Consider the following 14,906-nt stretch of genomic DNA (forward strand, 5'->3'; position numbering starts at 1 on the left):
ATGGCAATTTGATAAACAAACTTTACATGATGGCTATACCAACCAATACATTTTCTTCAAAAATGGGAAAAAGACAACTTTACAACCTCTAACACCTCAAGAAGTTAATAAGGATAGAAATAAAATAAGAAAAGATAAAGAAGAAAAAGAAAAGGGGCAAGCTTTAACCAAGGTGTTACTTGCCTACAAAAAAATTCTTCCAAAGCAAGATGTGCATCACTCTTCCTTCTCTTCCCAAGCCAAAAAGGAAGGCCCAAAGCATAAGCAAGAGAGGAAGAGTAGTCTAGAAAATAAAGATGGCCTAACCAAAGCTAGGGGTAATACCCTTAGAAAGGATGGAACAAAAGCTCATAAAAGGGAGGCGCAAATCCTCCCCCAAATCAAGTCAAGTTCCATCCACAAAGGCTTAAAGAATTTGTGGTCAAATTCTCTCCAAGAAGGGGAGGATGATGAAGGATTGACCTCAATCAAGGATGGAGGCTCATGCTTAAGAAGACTAAGCATGTTTAGAAAGGAAGTTCACTAATCCTTCATCCCTTTCATTTATGCTTGTTATTTTTGATTCCCTAAGTTGACTTAGTTGAATCAACTTTAGTTGACTTGTTGACCTTTGACTAGGTTTGACTTATTGACTATAGTTGACTTGACTTAAGCCAACATGCTAATCTATGTTTATTTGCTTTGTAGGTTAATTAGGAGTAAGAAAGCAATGCTAGGTGGCACATGGTGATTGGGGAGCATAAATGATGTGGAGGAGAGAGTAAAGCAAAGGCATAAAGCATAAAGAAAAAGGCATAAAGCAAGTGTACCTATGTACCTTTGGTCTCCTTTGTTTTTAGCACACTATGGCCACTTTCTAGAGACATATGAGACATATTCTTGGTCTCCTTTTGTCCTAGAACGAAATTAGCCTTGCACACACCATAGTTAGCTCTTTTGTCTCTCATTTTTGTAACCTTATTTGACCTAGTTTCTAGAAGCTAGGGTTAGGTTTTTGTAGAGACATCCTTAGGTATCTTTTATTTGCTTAGAGGCCCCTAAACTCTTTTATATAAGGGGTGCTCCTAGACATGTAAAAGGGTTGAACATTTTGGAGAAATTATACACTTTGTGTTTCAACCTTTTGTGAGAGCATTCCTCCTTAGGGAGTGGAGTTCTTTCAAGCCTTATCTTGCCTTGGCAAGTGGCGGCATACACCACTCATCTTCAAGGTTGCCATGGCTTCTTCTAGCCTAGCCTTGTAGTGGCGTGAATCCTCCATTCCTCCCATTTCCCTTGCTTTTCATTTTATGTTTCTTTACTCTTCTTGGTTTATATTGTTTCTATTATATGTTTTTCCTTTTGATTTCTTACTCCCCATCAATCCATTCTCCTCCTCTCTAGAACCTTGGAAAGGAACCTTCACATCTAGATAGTTTGCTATCTTAATGTCCAGTGGGGATTTCCTTGGTTTTCTTAATCAACTCACACCATATTCAATAATCTTAAAAAGAAACAAGATAATCCTTCATCACATGGTGGTGGCTTTGTGGTATGGAATTCAAAGGATAAAGTTCCTTTTTATGAGTGTATGCATATATATTTGGATTGTATATATGATTTGATACTATTAGCTCACCCTATCTGCTTGTGTTTGGTAATGATCATGTAACACGTTACACGAGAGCAGATGATGTTACTGGTGGTGTTGGTGAGGCATAGAGCTAGAGCGAGGATGCTTGGGGATTTGATTTTATTATTTACTTTGATTACTTTGTAACTCAGATTTTGATTTCCCAACTTTGGAAATGTAACCACTTGAAGTTTAAATTATATTTATTATGAATGACAACTAAGAAGGATTGTAATTTCCCGCGTTTTAGGACAAAAATTTAAATAAATGTGACTTTATTATTTCTTTTATTTTATATTTAAAAATTAGTAATATTCAACCAAGATGTTACATTAGTCCCCTAACTTTAGAATTGTGTGGATTTAGTCCTTTTAACCACATTTTGTTAAGTTTATTTAATGTTTCAAACACATTTCATGATAGCATTTGAGTTGTTTACACTGTTTGACACATTTTGGCTTCAACTTTAGCTACAAAACTATCATGAAACACATTTGAAAGTTTCACACAGTTCTAAAGTTACAAGACTAAATTAGGCAAAAGTTTCAAAGAGGGACTAATTCTAATTTTCACTAAAAGTTAATGGAGCAAAAACATATTTAACCCTAATAAATAATATTACCTTTTTCAAATTCAATAAAGAATTAATTTTATTTATAATTAAATCAATTTTCTTAAAAAATCTTAAATATATTATAAATTTTAATAAATAATATATGAAAAACTTCTTTTGGGAGGGGGGCCCCTTGCGAACCAACTAAGGCCCGACCCTAGAAGTGAGAGATGGATTTTTCATTTGTTCTCACGTTTGTTTCAATGGTTTTGTGCAAATTTGAAGGCGTGGATTTGTGTGAAAGAGGGAGGATTGATTTGTGCAACATGCCAAAATATGAGATGGTGGATTGTTCATCTAATTGACAAAGATTAAACTAACCCTACTTTATTTTATAATTTTTGTGCTTGCAAGGAAGATGGATGTTTGGTTAGGGACGTTCATGTTGGTGTGTTTTTGTTGGGAAAATAAAAGGTTTGTGATTCTGGTTCTTCAAGGGAGGGGCTGCTTGCTTGTAGGGGTAGGCAAAAAATCCAATTTTCTTGATTCAATCCATTTTTGCTCCAATCGAATCCATTTAAGATCCATTTTATTAAAAATCCAATCCATTTAAAATCTATTTTATTGTATTTGGATTTTAATCTGATCTATATTTTATATATTTTCTGGATTGGATACCATTCTTTGAATCCATATTTTCAAATATGGATAATCCAAAATATTAAATCCAAATTTTTAATCTAAATTGTCATTTGGGTTAGGTTGAAGGTCAGGATGGACTAGCCCATATTGAAGGTCGAGAAGGACTGGTTTAGGCAGAAGTTCGAGATGGGTCGGCCTTGGCTGAAATTCAGCTGAGTAGGCTTTGACTAGAATTCAGTTGAGTCGACCCTAGTCGAAATTCAACTACATCAGTCCCGGTTGAATATCGACCGAATTTGGTCAAGTCGGTTGTGACCAAAATTTGGCAAAAACGATCCCAGCTACAAGTCAGCCAAGTCAGCTCAAGCGAAATTCGGCTGAGTCGTCCTTGACCAAAATTCTTCCAAATTTGACCGTGTTAACCTCGACGATACAAATTTTAGAAAATTCAATTTAAATTTCTTATATAAAAAATACATTCTAGAATTTGAATTTGGTCCAATTTGGATATGGATTTTAAAAAAGTTCAAATCAATTCCATACAAAATTTATTTAGATCCAAAATCTTATTTAATTATGTAGATCTAAAATGGATCTGGATTGGATCTTTAAAAATCAAATCCATGGTCACCCTTACTTGCCTATGGTTTATCTTCTATCGTCAACATAATAATTACTCTTACAAATCCCTTCTATTCATAATTTATTTTATTTTTTCAATTTATATTTTTATAAATAACAAATTTAATTTCATTTTAATATAATTTCTACTACTTACATTATAATCTATATCACATTTCATCATAGGAGTAAATTAGTAAACATATATTTTTATCAATTGAAACATTTTTTTAATCTATCACACCCATCACAATATTCACAAACTCTTACAAACAATAGTGCATTTTGGGCTTTCTAACTTAGGCTTTATGCCTCAGTCACAACGGAAACGAGGCCAATAACACGTGGTGGCAATTTTGAAATTTACGCAATGTTTTATGCCTCGGTTACAATCACACCTGAGGTAGAAACCACTCTTCTGCCTCGATTCCTAAACACCCAAGGCCTAATGCTTCTCAAAATTTTCACCTTTCCCCCTACTACGAATTTCTAAATTTAAATGAAAACATTTTTGCCTCAGTTGTGAATGACCCAAGGCAGAATAGTTAGTTATGCCTCAGTTTTTTTTGAACCCAAAATAGATAAATTGGTCTAATCAGAAAAATGAATTTTTTTTACTTTTTATCTACTCTCCATGGCCTCGAGTGTTGGGAATCAATGCAGAAGGTGGTATTATGCCTCAGTTCTTGTCTAACTAATGTAGAAGGGGGTGTTATACCTCGATTTTTAATTGAACAACGGTAGAAAATTTGGTTAGAAATCCCTAAAACCAGAAACAGTCTTCGTCTCCTCTAGTGTGCGAATGAAGAACTTCTTATCTTTTTCTCCATTTATGTCCCGCAACCCACCACGAGATTTGTCGCCTTGTCTAACTCTTCTGCCTCTTGCTAACGTTGTGCTGCTGACAATGACCTATTATGCCTTCAACGACGAGAACAACAGATGTGCCACCATGTTCATCTACTCGTTATGGTATTTTTGCATTTTTGTTTTGCTATTTGAATCCATTCTTTTGAGTGTTTTTTGTCCATTTTTTGTTGCAATCTATTGTTGTACCTATTCTTGAATTTTTCACTTTAAATTTGAGATTATGATTATTTATGAGTTGTTGGCATTCTTAAGTTTTGGCGTCTTTTATTCTCCTATGTATGTAATTGGCTGGAATATGTTTTGCTTTAGTTTGTAAAAATTTGACCAATGGAGATTATATTTTGATAGAAATTGAATTTGTAAATTTTTATAGATATTTTCATTCTTGAACTATGCAAAATTATGAACTTGACTTGCTTTTCCAAATTTTATAACTTAGTTTGGATCATAAGATTGAGTAGGCATGAATTTCATCAAAGTTTACTTTTAAATTTTATCATGTTTGTTTAGATGGTTTCCTTTTTAATACCTCTGTTTTCAAGTACTGGTGCATTGTCGTGGGACCTTCCAAAGACATGGGTACTATTGCATCTTTCTCATTGATCTTCACATTTCAAACTCCGAGGTTCTTAATTTTACTCTGACCCTATAATATTTTAGTACATTTTTTATTTTTTGTATGTTAGATAAATTGATTTAATTATATGCTTAATAAATGTATGTTATTGTATGTTTATTTAACTATATACTTAAATAAGTTGATTTATTTTGTTTGATTTGAGATTGTTGTTCCATGGAGTTAGCCTTAGTTTCTCGTTTGAGATTGAATACAAAAATTATTTATTGTCTCTAAGTTTTGTATTTTGAAAGAATATGAATTTTATAAAATATATTTTAAAAGGAGACAGTACTAATAATTTAAATGTATTCAATCTTGAATTGTTCGGTTGGACAGTTTGAGAAGATTAATAACTTTTTAATAGTTTATTAGTGTATATATATTTTTTAATATACATATCTTAAAATTCATGATTTTTATCAATTGCATTTTGTATTGATCTTTGGGTGCATATTTGATTGTGGTTGGTAATCACTTTCATTTCGTGTAACTTGAAGATCAATGGGAAATGTTGGCAAAATTTTGTGATATTTTAGATATGTGTTTTAAAATTTATACATACCAATAAACTAAAAAAATGAATCTTTTTGAATGGGATAGGGTCATACCTTGAATATAAAAGGGAGATGATCATTCTATTAAGGATTACTGAAGTTGTTCACACTATTTCAGTCTATATATGTATGGATGAAGATTGGATTAATTCACCATACATCAGTGTTGACTATGAGAAATGAGTAGAAGAATTTATACAATTTGTGCAACGTAATGAGGAAAGAAGTGATGATGAAGTGAAACTTAGATGTCCTTGTGTCAAATGTTTGAACGCGAGAAAGTTGAATTCAACCGTAATTAGGGAACACCTTATATGTGATGGTTTCCTTCGAAGTTATACAACATGGGCATGACAAGACAAATTAACACTTTCCAACTATCTCCTGAACTAAAAATGTTGTTGATTCCACCATTGAAGATTGACTTGAAGAAGACAAATTAGAGGTCATGATTTGTGACGTTGGCGCTAACGCATTTTCCCAAGCACATGTGTATGAGACAATCTCTACCGATGCAGAGACTTTGTTGTACGTCGATTCAACTAAGTTCACAAGGTTGTCAGTAATGTTAAGACTCATGAATTTGAAGACGACCAATGAGTGAAGCGATAAGAGTTTCATAGAATTGCTGGTGTTGTTGAATGAAATGCTTCCAGATGAAAATACACTACCCACTCACAACTATGATGCCAAGAAAATTCTTTGCCAGATGGGTATGGAGTATATAAGGATACATGCATGTCCTAATTATTGCATATTATATAGGAAATAATTTGAAGGATTGAAAAAGTGTCTGAAATGTGTGTTATCAGAGAACAAGGAGAAAATCAACAATGAAGATAAAGGTCTTATAGAAAAGGATGGGCTCACTTTGAAAGTAGTTTGGTACCTTCCAATGGTGCCTAGACTTAAGCGTTTGTTTGTGAATCCAAAAGACGCTAAAAACCTTACATGACATGTTGATGAGAGAAGATGTGATAAATTGATTTGTCTTCCAATTGATTCAATGAAATGAAAAAAATATTGATCATGGATTCCCCAGTACAGTGAAAATTGTACAAATATTCGTTTTGTTTAGCTACCGATGGAATAAATCTATTTGGTAATTTAAGTACCAATTATAGTTGTTGGCCTTTTATTTTATTCATTTATAACTTGTCTCTTGGACTTTGCATGAAGAAAAAGTACATGATGTTGACTATGATCATATCTGGTCCATGATAGCCCAAAATGATATATATATTTATCTCAGTTCACTAGTTGAAGACTTGAAGATGTTGTGTGTTGATGGGGTTGAAATATTTGATGTTTTTGCTTCTAAGACTTTCATTATGTGTGCAATGTTATTTTGCATCATTAATGACTTTCCAACTTACGGTAATTTGTGAGGTACAATGTCAAGGGTCACAAAGCATGTCATATATGTGAAGAAAACACTTCAGCTCATCAATTGAAATACGGAAGGAAGACAATATATATGCACCATCAGAGATTTTTTTCAATTCAATCATCCTTATCTAAGGTTAAAAAAACTATTTAACAAACATTAACATAATGACGATGCACCAATTCCATTGAATGACTTTCAAATTCATGAAAAGGTAATAAAATACATCATGTACTTGGGAAAACCTCCAAGAAATCATTTGCAACGAACCCTTGGTACCAAAAATCAATATTCTTTAACCTTCCATATTGGTCAAAGTTAAAGGTTAGACATTGAATAAATGTATTGCTTGTAGAGAAGAATGTGTGTGATAGCTTGATTGGTACACTACTTAACATTGAGAGAAAAACAAAAGATGAAGTAAATGCTCAATTGGATTTGCTTAATCAATATCCGAGAAGATTTGACACCAAGGGAGGTTGGTAAGCGTACTCCCTCATGTTATACTATGTCTAGACAAGAAAATATAAGCTTTTGCCTTTGTCTAAAGAGTGTCTAGGTACCACAATGATACTCTTCAAATGTTAAGAGTTTATTATCAATGCAGGACTTCAATCTTGTTGGCCTGAAGTCTCACGTTTGTCACGTCTTAATGCAATAATTCTTAGCGATGGCAATTCATGGAAATTTACCCAAAAATGTTCGACAAACTATAACTCGTTTGTGTTCATTTTTCTCTTCAATTTGTAGTAAAGTCATTGATCTTGTAAAGTTATATGACCTTCAAAGTGAGATTGCATTCATCTTGTGTCAGCGGATATGTTTTTCCCTCTATTATTGTTTACGTTATGGTACATTTACTTGTTCATTTGGTAAGAGAAATCAAGTTTGGTTCATATTACATGATAAAAGCAAATTTGATAGGAGTTAATGAAGATTTTGAAAGGTTACGTGAAAAATTAATATTGTCCAGAAGCATCAATGATTGAAAGGTATATTGCTAGAGAAAGTATCGAGTTTGGTTAAATTACATGATAAAAGTAAATCTGATAGAACTTCCTCGCAAATCATGGTTCAAAAGGTTTTCTACAAGTAAGAGCATTCGAGGTGTGAATGTGGTAACCAAAGATCGCGTAGAACTATTATAAGCACATCTATACGTATTGAACAACACTGATGAGGTGATTCCTTACTTGTCTGCACAGAAAGTCATTATAAAGACACACAATTCGTGATAATTAGAGAAATGGAAGTTGATGAAGCATAACAGGACGTTCATGTCATGGTTTAAATATAAGGTTTTCAAACATTCATAATCTTTCGAGACTTTAATGTGGCTAGCAAATGGATTGAAGTTTGATGTCGTAACTTGTACACATTATGAAATTAATAATTGCACATTCTATACGATGTCTTTGGATGATAAAAGCACAATACAAAATAATGGAGTGGGTCTTGAAGTTGAGGCATTACAATTTTCCACATTCGAATATCCAAATCCTGTATTTGGGTCAATGACGTACTATGCTATAATAGAAGAAATATGGGAGGTTGACGATACTATGTTTATTATTCCACTGTTTAAATGTAAGTGGATTGATAATAAGAGTAGTGTCAAAATTGATGAATTAGGTATGACTTTAGTTGACTTTTGAAATGTAGGTTATCGAGACGAGCCTTTTATCAAGGCACATGAACCATCTCAAGTTTTTCATGTAAAAGATCTTGTGTCTGAATATTGGTTTGTCGCTTTTCATGGCAATAAACAAATTGATGTTAATGAAGAGAATTTGAGTAACCTTCATATTGCTAACACTCATCCATTTAAAACAACGATAAATTTTGATGAGGCCCCACTATTGGACGACATACATGCAATTCAGGAAGATCAATGAGGAAATATACATATGACCAATCCATAACTTTATGTATGAATGTCAAATTTTTGTATAAATTTATATGTTTTGTTAAACAATGTTATTGTAAATGTTTGTTATTAATCTTTTGTGTTTTTTTCTCTTAACAACAGATATATGGTTGACAATCAGAGTTCATTAAGGGATGAAGGACCTACAAGGAGACCCACAAGAGGAGCCACTAGATTGATGCAACTCTTTATGAGATGAGCTAATGGTTAGAAGACATCTATCGTTGTTGATGTCAACACTAGTCACATCTTCAGAAGCTATTTAGGAGTACTGACACGTGATAGAATATTCATCCTTACTCCTACTTTTGATCATGTGTCTGAAGTTGATCACAATATGATATAGCATGATTTATTGGTAAATTAATTAATTTATTGAATTTTTAGTTTTATTATATTGGTAAATCACTTATTGATGTGCATTTTCTTTACTGCAAATGACATTTGATATTCCAAATGCAGCGACACTTAAACATAAATGTTAGTCATCAGTCGCTAAGAATTTTCAGAGTTTTAAGACAAAATTGACGTCTAGGTATATCTTTAGAGCTAAAATGAATGAAAATCCATGTGAGATATATAAAGCAATGAAGACATTTGACGTCAGTTTGTTGAGTCTCGAACGTCTTGGAATGGAAGGTTAGTTTACTTGAATTCAATTTGTTGAAATTGTATATAGGTTGAACTAATTCATAAAATGAATTTTATGTTACATCAAAAGAGGACAAAAGCCCTTCTTAACCACCATTCTATCATGAAAAATGGAAGTTATCTCGTTTACGATCATTGAGCTCCTACACTTCTGAGACCGCACGAGAAATCTCTAAAAAAATTGTAAGATTTAACTTCTCTTTAAACAATATGATTTTATAAATATTATATTTTAATTTTCTTTTCTTATATTGTAGGACTTCTTTATTTAGTAAAGCTCCCAAGGTACTTTCACTCTAGAAGGTCATCATGACATTCTCGCTACTGAAATTGGATAGCCTGAGCACCCTAGACGTGTGCATGTTGTTATTAGGAGTTGGCATTTGCTAATATTTTGGCGGCTCCTCTAGTCACACTTCATAGACACACAATGTTGAGTATGAAGAAAAGTTGATGCAACGACTAAGGAAATAACTAACAGAAGCAATCACTTTGAAGGTCAGAGCGGATCTCAAAGATGAAGCCATTGATACAATGACTTAAAGGGTTGTGCATCAATTCCAGCAACAATTTGATGGTTATGGCATTCGTCCGCAAGTAACTCCCTAACCAAAACCTTTTATGCCTCTCCAAAAAAATAAAGAATAATTTTGCGCTAAGTTATGAAAGTCCATAATTATTCTTTAATAAAATAACATTAACATTGGCTTTGATAGATGGAAGCATAAATGGGAGTTGTTAGGCTTCAACAGTACTAGGGATGACGCAAACAACGCTCATCCATATGACATATACGTTCTGCATGGTATAGGGAGGACACTAGTGGCTAGTGGAACAATATTTGAGGCAGTCATTGTTCTTCATATGCCATATGCTTTAGTTCTCGTGCCAACATATGAGGTGTATACTGTGGCACATGCATTTCAGTCTTTCTCCACCTAGCTTAGAGATTTGGTTGGTTCTATTTCTGACCCCCAAGTACGGACTCCCAAACCCATCTTACAGTACTCAATTTTTAAGTTTACATGTTATTTATGTTCACAATCAAATTATTTTTTCATGTAATAATAGTCGCATGAAATGGAAATCCTGAACCTATGAAGATTCCAATAGCTTTGGACGATCCTCTTAGTGCATTACACCAGCTTGCTGGCATCATTCTTGATAAGTAGATGGTGGTTCCATGGGATTCTAATGCATTTGGGAGAGAAATTGACTTTCCATTATACTTGCATAAGCAAGATGTCTTAGAGCTTGAGTTGGGGACTGAAGAATTGAATATTACCGTTATTCAGTTATGAATTATGTAAGCATTTAAACCATTCTTTATGTTTAATTGATTTATCTAGTTACTTATATTAAATAAATGTTTTTGTCTAGGTATATGTTTGGTGTTAGTAACAATATGGGGTTGAGTGATGTATATGGGTTCATAGACCCCTAACTCACTCATGCATTTTAATTTTAATTAAATTTAACTTAATAAAATATAAATTAAATTTTAATTTTAATTTTTTGAGGGGTAACGGGTACCCACGAGTACGGATAGTATGATACCCGTACCCAACCCGTTTATAAGCGGGTATTAAAATACCTACTACCCGCTACCCACGGATAATAAATACCCACAGGTAGTAACTATCCGTCGCGGATTTTATCCGCGGGTATCCACGGGCGCGGGTATTTTTTTCATCCCTATGTGTAAGCCATTAGTGTGTTAATTGAATTGTTTTATTATTTTATTAATATGCTTGACCATGGTGCGTGATAATATAATCCTAGATGGGTGGTAATTATCATGAAACATGAATTGGTTGATTGGTTGTGCATTGGTTTGGTAATTGTGTGGTTGGGTGTTTGAACCTTGATTGATGCTAAATAGGTTCCTTTTTGCCAATTTCTTTTTGGACATGAATGGGAATGTAATAATGTTGTTGTTGACGCGATCAAATTAATATTACTTATGTATAACAACTTTAGTATTGTTTAGAAAGTAACCAACAAAATAGAAAGGGTAAAATAACCCAAAGTCGTCTCCCAATGAACATGGAATTGGTTTCTAACAAGTTAGTTCTTATAAAATCTATACAAAATAGTTAGTCAAATAAAATAGTATTTGAAAGAAAGAAATAAAAATGGAAAAAGATAAAGTAAGATAAAAATAATAATAATAATAAAGAAAATAGATTGATTCAACTGCTTTAATCAAAGTACATTCTCAATTAAAATTAAAAACCCTTGAACTCATATGATTGATATGCATATAGATTAAAACATCTCACTAATTAGCTATGATATAAAAACCATTACTTTTCACGTGATTCAAAGATAAAATACATAGATGAATTAAAACCATAACAATAATAAAAAGAACAAAGAATTTATTTCATTCTATCCTCAGAATCCACAATGAAATTACAATGAAATCAACCTAAGAAGCTTAGAACTCCATAAAATCAAAATAAAAGAAATATAGAAGAAGAATAGAGAGTGAGAGAGGGAGGGAGAAAGGAAACGAAATTAGGCCCCATAAGGGTTCCTAAACTCCAAAGTCTCGAGCTTGTCTTTTTTGTTTCCCCTTGGTCTCTATATATAGAACTTGGACTGGGCTTTTCTGTTGCTAAAATCTCTCAAATATTTGGAGAGATAGACTATTTGACAAATATATTTGGTTGATAATATCAATATCTAATATAATTAAATAAATAAATTAGTTAAAGATATATGATAAATTATCACCAACTAATATTTGTATTAATTTTCCAAATCAGCCCGTTGCAATCTCCACAATTTATCTTCTAACAAATCCAATATCTTCAAGATATATTTAATTGTTATGGATCTAAAAAGATTTAAGAAGATCTTTTCATATTTAAAAAGATTTGGTAGTTATTATCTTTTGATATTTCATGATATAATTAAATAAGATAATTATTTAAAAATATCAAATAATATATCTAAATATATATTTTCCCAAATTAGCTTTTATCATAAATATTTATGAATTATCAAAGCCCTTTTTCTAGAAAAAGATAGAAAAAACCGCAAGGTCCAATTTTGTTGCTCGTTCCCTCTTCTTGGCATAGCCAAACTTCTTCACTTTTTCAAGTTTTTCTTGCTATCTTTATGCTATGCTTGGCTTAAATTTTTGTGATTTTGATAATTTCCTATTCTTGGATTTAGCTTTAAGGTGTCATGAATCTTTAAGCAATTTATTTCCACACCTCCATGAGTTCAACTTAGTTGTAGCTGTACTATCACACCTCAAAATATCCAAAGAACATTTATGCAACTAAAAAGTTATTTTTAACCTCTTTTTGTATCTCATGCTCAATAAACCCAATTATAAGAAATCTCAATTATATAAATCTTTTAAGAAAAAAATTCAAGTAAAAATCCAGAATTAAACATTAAATGATGGCATAAATATGAACCCATCACACCCCCACACTTATCCTTTTGCACTCCTGGGCAAAATTGAGCAATTTCAAAACTTTGTTATAAGGTATTTTATTCTAAATCTTCATTGGATCAAAGGAATGAACATCACTAGAACAAATCAATCTTCTAGAAATCAAGTTATCATGTATATACAAATCGAAAGATTCTAATTTTTACACATGAGTTAATCTTTTGAATTTACAAGAAAATCAAATATGAAAGAGGTCACTTGAGTTAAAATGTATATTTTCTCTCCAAAGTTTGCTCAAGTGTTTTGTCTTGTATTTTCACTCAAAATACTCATGCAAGTAAACACTCATAGACAACAAAATTCTAATATTCATAAACTTTCAGAAAATATGCATTCAAAGATCATAAGGACTTTTAACAGGTTATAACAAGACCAAGGCAAAGGAAGGAAAATTTTAGGAATTTTGAAATAAATATAGAAAGAATAATAGAGCATAATTCCAATTTTTTTTTCTTTTATTGTTCTTTTTTAGGAAGCAATTATTTTTATACATTTTTTTTTCAAACTCTTTCATCACTTTTTTTCTTCCTTTATGCATTTTCATTATTTTGTGGGTAAGGTACTCACCCACACTTTATTCCTCAACCAATCCTAACATAATCCACTAGTTCCTTTCTTTCTTTCTAAGGTAAGGAAAAACATGGTCTTTTTCTTTTTAAGGATTTACAATGGGCTTAAAACAAGAAAAAGATATTTAAAGCTCAAAGGGGCAACCAATGGATTAATATCAAGGTGGACTTATTTGGTCAAGTAGCTAAAAACAAGAAATGCCTCAAACATATCAAATCATGTATATTCACCTAAGTTGCAAAATAAAAGAATCAAGCTAAATATTTGAGTATAAACAAAACATGAGCAAGTCACTCAAGAAAAATAGGAATGGCACAAGGCAGTCTATCATTTACATTAAGGCTCAAGACTCACAAGGTCAAAACTCTTTCACAAAAGATTTAATCATTAAATTCTCATATAAACTCCATTAGTAAATCCTAGAAATAATCCACTCATATCAACACAACTTTTATTTTTCCAGAATTATGATCATCTAGTTTCTGAATCAAATCCCAAAATCCAATGTTAATATGTTTTATTGAAAGCAAGAAAATATTTTTGGTGGATTTCTTATGAGATATATTGTTTAAAAGTTTCACTTAGTAAAAAGTTAATACTTTCACAATTTTCTCAAAAAGAAATCACAATTTTTTTAATAAAAACACAAATTTGAAAAAACAAAAATAGAAAGAAAAAAAACAAAAAAACAAAATAAAATAAAAATCCTACCTATGAGTTGTCTCCCCCATAATTATTTCAAAATCTTGTCCTTGATGGACTTATTTTGGGGAGGAGATAAAAAATTCCTACCTATGAGTTGTCTCCCCCACACTTATTTCAAAAAAATGTCATTGATGGACTTATTTTGGGAAAGGAGACAAAACATTTTGTGACTTCTGGATCAATCTAGCCATATGTCAAAATTTATTTTCTTTGACTTTTTCAAGTACAAGTCACAAGTCACCTTGTACAATTTTATTAAAGAAAATAAAAACACGTGTTTTTGAATTTTTTTTAATATTTTTAAAATTAAAGACAGAAAATAAATATGCACGCAATTTAACTTTTTTATAAACAATGTTTTCAAAATAATTTGAATCTAACATCTTTTCTTGTTGTAGCAACCTTTCTTCTTTCTCTGTAGCCAAGTCAACAAAAATCACCACTGAAAATCTATTTTCTTCATTCACATCAACAAACTTAATGTGTGGAGCGTGTGAATTTATGTCAATTTTAGCATCATCAGGTGCATTAGGGTGCTTAACAGGATCATCAATAATCCTCATAATCTCATCTTGTGAGAAAAAATTTGCAACTGAAGTAGTTGATTATGCTGCTTTCTTATTAACCAAGCTAGTTGCAATAGTAGAAGCTTCAGCTGCATCTTCAAATATTGTTGGTTCTTCAACTTCACTTCGTTCCTCCATTTTATTATTCTCACAACTT

The sequence above is a fragment of the Vigna unguiculata genome, chromosome 8, assembly GCF_004118075.2.
Source record: "Vigna unguiculata cultivar IT97K-499-35 chromosome 8, ASM411807v1, whole genome shotgun sequence".
NCBI lineage: Eukaryota > Viridiplantae > Streptophyta > Magnoliopsida > Fabales > Fabaceae > Vigna > Vigna unguiculata.